At 37.2% G+C, this 6,171-nt stretch overlaps 1 protein-coding gene and 1 pseudogene across 2 annotated transcripts in view; both read left to right on the top strand.

Annotated features, from left to right (window-relative positions):
* The window catches only part of LOC114032175, a 1,879-nt pseudogene extending 926 nt beyond the window's left edge, over positions 1 to 953 (top strand).
* KIAA0391 (KIAA0391 ortholog) overlaps positions 1 to 6,171 on the top strand; it is a 77,077-nt gene that overhangs the window by 37,452 nt on the left and 33,454 nt on the right. The gene's annotated exons all lie outside the window — the stretch shown is intronic.

Genomic DNA, 6,171 nt, shown 5'->3' with positions numbered 1-6,171 from the left:
CACTAGGAAAAGCCCACAAGGGGGGGCCACATGGAGGTGTGGTTTTAGGCCTGCTACATCAGTAAGTTAACTAGAGGTCAGCGATAACTGAGAGTTGTCCAGTCTCCCACCAGTCAATGTCTTGTTTGACAAGATAGATGTAGGAAGTATACATATGTCTTCGGTCTAGAATACAGATAATGAGGAGTCTAGGATGTAGATAATGAGGTAGGGCGGTGGTATAGATAGTCCAATGGGTAAGAATATCTTTGTGACCCAGTGCAAAGCCAGTTCAAACTAATAATTCCATCAGGTGCTATTTGTAACTGCACCAGTGAGAGAGATAAGGGTCTTGTTAGGGCCCATTCATGAGTGATTGCTAGGCACAGTGTCCTTGGGCTAGGGAGAAACTGCCAGGGTTAGTGTTTCTGAGGCTAGGGAAAAACATGGTCATGAAATTGGGGTTTCCAGTGCAAGCACCCCATCATATCCAGGTGACAGACTTTGGTTTTGCCAAGTGTGTGAAAGGCTGACCTGGACCATATATGGGACTCCCAACATAAGGCTCCTGAGATCATTCTTAGCAAGGGTTATAACAAGTACCCTAGTTATTGTTCCCCCATCTCCTTCCTGCTTTTTTGCTGACCAGCCCATTTAGATATATGAAAAGATTGTCTCTGGGAAAGTGTGATTCCCTTCTCACTTCTGCTTAGACTCAAAGGATCTGCTTTAGAATCTGTTCCAGGTGGACCTTATCAAAGTGTTAGAAGAACCTCGAGAATGATGTCTATAACATTAGGAACCACAAATGGTTCACCACCACCAAACAGATTGCCATATACCAGAGAAAGGTGGAAGCTCCCTTTGTACCAAAGTACAAAGGCCCAAATGACACAAGTAATTTTTAGAATTACAAGGAGGACATGTGAATCTTTATCAATGAGAAGTACAGCAGGGAGTTTGCTGAGTTTTAATGGTGTCCCTGGGTTCTGGTGATTTTCTTTGGGAGTGGAGAGCAGTGTGGATTAAACAGCCTGAGGGCCCACGAGTTCCTTGCATGTTAATTTTTTCCTTAGGGGAATCAGAAACAGAAGATCTTTACAAGGTGGAGGCAGGGCGATTCAAATATTAGGTGGCCCCCTACCCATCATTATCCCCCACTGCTTTCCCCTCATTGTCTCATTCCAGCTGGTAGATCCCAGGCTGAGTTCCCTCTGTTCTTTGCCTAACCCCATGCAAGTTTTAAATTAATTTTCCAGCCCAAACAGACCTGAACCTTCCCTCCCCACAAGGCCACCAAACAGAGAAACAGCTTCTTTGCACCCAAGCCCTTGCTTTTGTAGCTCCTTATTGATGCCACAGGTACCAAGTAGTTGGGGCAGGGGATCTAGGAGTCCGTGTTGGAAAACCTCCAATTCCCGAGACTACCATAGTTGCTCACTCTTTGTCCTTTTCCTGGCCTCACCCTAAAACCTGAGAATCTTATCTAGGGGTAAAAGGACAGACAAACCGGTTTCCCACAAGGAGAGACCCTACCTGGGAAGACATTTTAGTTAAATTGTCATGGTTTCTTTATATTAAAAAAAAAAAATTAAATATTATTGAAGTTATGCTTGCCTTCCCTCCTAACTCCTTCCCACCTTCCCTAGCTGTCCCAAATACATTATAATGTATCTGGGTCTGCCTAGGTTAAAGGCTGTGGAGCTTTTAACCTCTGGGATCTTAGCTGATGGTTTTGAGCTGGGGATGAGGATTTCTCGCTACAGATCTCAACCAGGAAGTTGTGGGAATAATTGTGGGATCCCCTTTAAGGGTATACTGCCAAGTTTGAAAGAGCCCTGGCCACTTTCAGCACCCTGCTACTCCCAATGGTCTCCCTTTCCAGGATCAGCTCTTCTACCCCCACATCTTCCCTGCTTCCCCGTTTTTGCCCACCTAAGGTATTAGCACACCAGGAAAAAAAACCCGTTTCCCACCCCATTCAAGCAGCCTGGTTTGTGAGCCATGCCAAAGAAGGCTTCCCAGAAATCCCTGGGGCACATTTCCTACATTTTTGCCATTCTCATGTATAGATTTTTAATGTACATCCACTAACTTCCCATTCTATCTGAGTGTCACTCCCTGAGAGAAAAGGAAAACGGGAAGTGCCACAAGTGGAGAGCTTCCTTTTGCCCTGAGAATGCCAATGTTTATTCCCCTGATAACCTCACCACCATTTCCCATCCTTAGAAGCAGCTCCATCCGGCTTGACTGACAGCTACTCATCTCTCCTGCCACTGACCCCTTGTCAGGGTATCTCAATTATCATAATTTACTACCCCCTACCCCACCCAGAAGCAGCTCAAATGAGAGCAGCCCCCAGAGAGGGAAGGGTGAATAAGGTTTCAGACTGCTAGAGAAGACTCACAATGATCTAATCAAGGCACAAGTTGACCTTGGGTAATGAGAAGGGCAACCACTGTCAGATAAACAGTAAATCTAATTTTAAAAATAAAGAAGAAAACTAAATTTCCAATATCAGATATGAAGGAGAATTCACCACAAAGGAAGTTGATATAAAGGAAACTATCAAAAAAAATTTTTGGTCAATTAGAGGCCAAACTTGCTGATAACCTAGATGAGATGAATGAATATTTAATTATAAAAATATAAACTATCCAATGTTAATAGAACAAGAAATTTTTAAAAAATAAAAAAAATAAATAAAGCACATGCTTAACTGAACTTCAAAAGAAAGAAAAAAGGATCAGATGGATTCATGAGTGAATTCTTTCCACAATCAAAGAACTGTTAATTCTATTATTGCATAAATTGTTTGCAGAAAAAAGAAAAGGGATTCAGCCAAATTCTTTATGATCCAAATAATCTTGGTACCTACACTGGTGAGAGATAGAAAAAGAAAACCATGTACCAGAGGTTCTTAACATTTTTTCTTTCCTGGACCCCTTTTCCAGTATGGTGAAGCTTATGAACCTCTTTTCAAAATGTTTTTAAATATATAAATTTAAATATGTTGGATTATGAAGGAAGGTAATTATATTTAAATATAGTTATCAAAATACTTTTTTTTAAAAGTACATAGACCACAGGATAAGAACACCTGCTATGGAACAATATCCCAAATGGATATCAATGCAAAAAATTAAATAAAATATTAGCAAAAAGGCTACAAGATATGTAAAAGATTATACACTTCAAGTGGGTTAGATTCCTACCAGAAATACTGTAAGAAAAATAGACTATATTAATGACAACAACATTTAAAGTTACATGATAACATCAATAGATACAGAAAAAGGTTTTAACAAAATATAACTCATTTCTATTCAAAACACCAGAAAGCATACTAATAGCTTGGACCTTTTCTTAATATAGTTAGTGGCATTTATTTAAAACCAAGGACCATCATTATATATAAAAGAGTGAAATGTAGAAGCCTTTCCAGTAGGATTAAGGTAAAGCAAGGGTCTCATCACCACTATAATTTGATATAGTGCTAGAAATGTTAACTATAGTAATAAGACAAGAAAAAGGAATAAACATGGTCAAAGAGAAAACAAAAATATTTTCTCAGGTGATATGGTAGTCTATCTTGAGAACCCAAAAGTTCAGCTAAAAATTAATATAACTACTGAAGTATCAGGATATAAAATAAACCCACATAAATTAGAAAATTGCAGAAAGAGAAGTTTCATTCAAAATACCTATACAAAGTATAATATATTTGGAAGTCTGCCTTCTAAAGTACATGCAGGAATTATTTCATTTTAACTATGAAACACTGTACAGAAATGTAGACAGAGTAATGTTAATTGCTCATAACTGGACCATTACCAATTTAATAAAAAGGACTGTACTACCTAAACCTAAACTAATCTAATTACTTAGTCCCATGCCATTCAAACTACTAAAGTATAGAGGTAGCAAAAATAATAATCAAATTCATTTGGAGGAATAAAAGGTTAAGAACCCAAGTGAAAAAATGGGAAAAAATAGGAAGGAAAGTAGCCTTAGCAGTACCACATTGCAAACTGTAGTACAAAGCCATAATCATAGCTATTTGGTATTAGTTTTTGTTTTCTTTTTTAAAGTTCAGTGGAACAAATTAGGACACATGATACAGAAGGAAAGGAAAACATAATGTTTCTGGCCCCAGATACTCATTCACTGTGTAATCTGGGCATCTCGGTTAACTTTGCTGTGCCTCAGTTTCCTTATCTATGAAGTGTAGGGGCTGGACTTGATAGCCACTAATGTTCCTTCCAGTTTTAAATTTGTTATCCTCTAAGAGTATGAAACCCAGAAACTGTACTTACTGAAGTAAGAAGTCACTATTCGATAAAAACTATTAGGAAAACTGGAAAGCAGGCTGGCAAAGATTAGGTTTAGATACATAAGTCATGCCATATATCCCAATAAATTCCAATTTGATTTGTCTTAAATACAAAAAGTCCCACCATAAGTAAGTTGGAAGATTATAAACAAAAACAGCTTTCAGGGACTTAAGAGCCCATAGCATCACTTTCCAGCTATCTCCATGCCAGGATGCCATGCTTGTTTTGATCCTCTCGCTGCCCTTCCCCTTCCAACTCTAGCTCTCAGTAAATCTGGGGGAAAAAAAAAAAAAGCTCATCAGTAAAATCCACACTACAATTACTAGAAATATAAATTAATTTTCCTTTGACTCTAGTCACCATCCCCACCGACTTCCCATTCTAAAACATTCCTTCCTGGCCAATACTATTCTATATATTGTATTCCCCTAGTTTTTAATTAAATTTCATTTTTTAAATTTGCATTGCCAATATTTAACATAGTTATTGGCACTTAATAAGTTCTTAATAAATGCTTTTTCATTCATTAACTTCATAAAACTAAAAACATATTACTAAAGAAAGAACTTCTGGGAGAACTGTCTAAATCTGGTACAAAATAGGTTTTGATCAGCATCATATACCACATATTGCTTTAAAAAAAAATCCAAATAGGGGCAGCTAGGTGGCGCAGTGAATAGAGCACCGGCCCTGAAGTCAGGAGAACCTGAGTTCAAATCCAGCCTCAGACCAAACACTTGACACTTACTAGCTGTGTGACCCTGGGCAAGTCACTTAACCCCAATTGCCTAAAAATAAAATAAAATAAAAATCCAAATGAATACTAGGTAAAAATAAAAACTTTACAATTAAAAATTTTAGAGGAAAATAGAAGGTTACAGCTCTAAGAAGTATGAATAGGGGATGAGTTTTTAGGCATGCTGGATAGAGAATTTTGTAAAAAAAAGAAATCTTTGTCAGAAGTAATCTATGGCTTCAAGGAGAACAAAAATATTGACTGGGGAAATCTTGGCAGAAAATTCTCTGATTAAATTTTATATCAGAATCTATACAAGGCTACAAGATTAACAGTCATTTTCTAGTTGATGTCTTAAATGAACAAAGACATCATAGGTCTTAGAATTAGCAGGGACCCATGTACTTTAACCTCCAGCCCTCTTTTCTTTTTTTGTTGAAGAAACTGAATCCTAAAGAAGTAAGTTCTCTTGTCCAAAGTTATAAGGATTAATTAGTAGATCTAGGATGTAAAATAAAATAAAAATTGAAAATTACTGGTGGTATCTCTGATAAGGGTCTCATTTCTAAAATATATAGAGAATTAAGTGAAATTTATAAGAATACAAGTCATTCCCCAATTGATAAATGATCAAAGAATATGAACAGGCAATTCTCAGATGAAGAAATTAAGGCCGTCTATAGTCATATGAAAAAATGTTCTAAATCACTATTGATTAGAGAAATGCAAATCAAAACAACTGAGCTACCACATCACACCTATCAGATTGGTCAACATGACAAAACAGGACAATGATAAATGTTGGAGAAGATGTGGGAAAATTGTAACACTAATGCATTATTGGAGTTGTGAACTCATCCAATCATTTTGGAGAACAATTTGGAACTATGCCCAAAGGGCTATAAAAATGTGCATACCCTTTGACCCAACAATAGCACTTCTAGGGCTATGTCCCAAAGAGATCATACAAATGGGAAAAGGACCCACATGTACAAAAATATTTATAGCAGCTCTTTTTGTTTTGGCCAAGAATTAGAAATTGAGGGAATGCCTATCAACTGGGGAATGGCTGAACGAGTTGTAGTATGTGAATGTAATGGAATACTATTTTGAAAAAAAAAA

This window comes from Vombatus ursinus, unplaced genomic scaffold, assembly GCF_900497805.2.
Source record: "Vombatus ursinus unplaced genomic scaffold, bare-nosed wombat genome assembly UNPS02015406.1, whole genome shotgun sequence".
In the NCBI taxonomy this organism is placed as follows: domain Eukaryota; kingdom Metazoa; phylum Chordata; class Mammalia; order Diprotodontia; family Vombatidae; genus Vombatus; species Vombatus ursinus.
The sequence above is the reverse complement of the archived record's forward strand: the minus strand, read 5'-3'. Positions and strand labels throughout refer to the sequence as shown.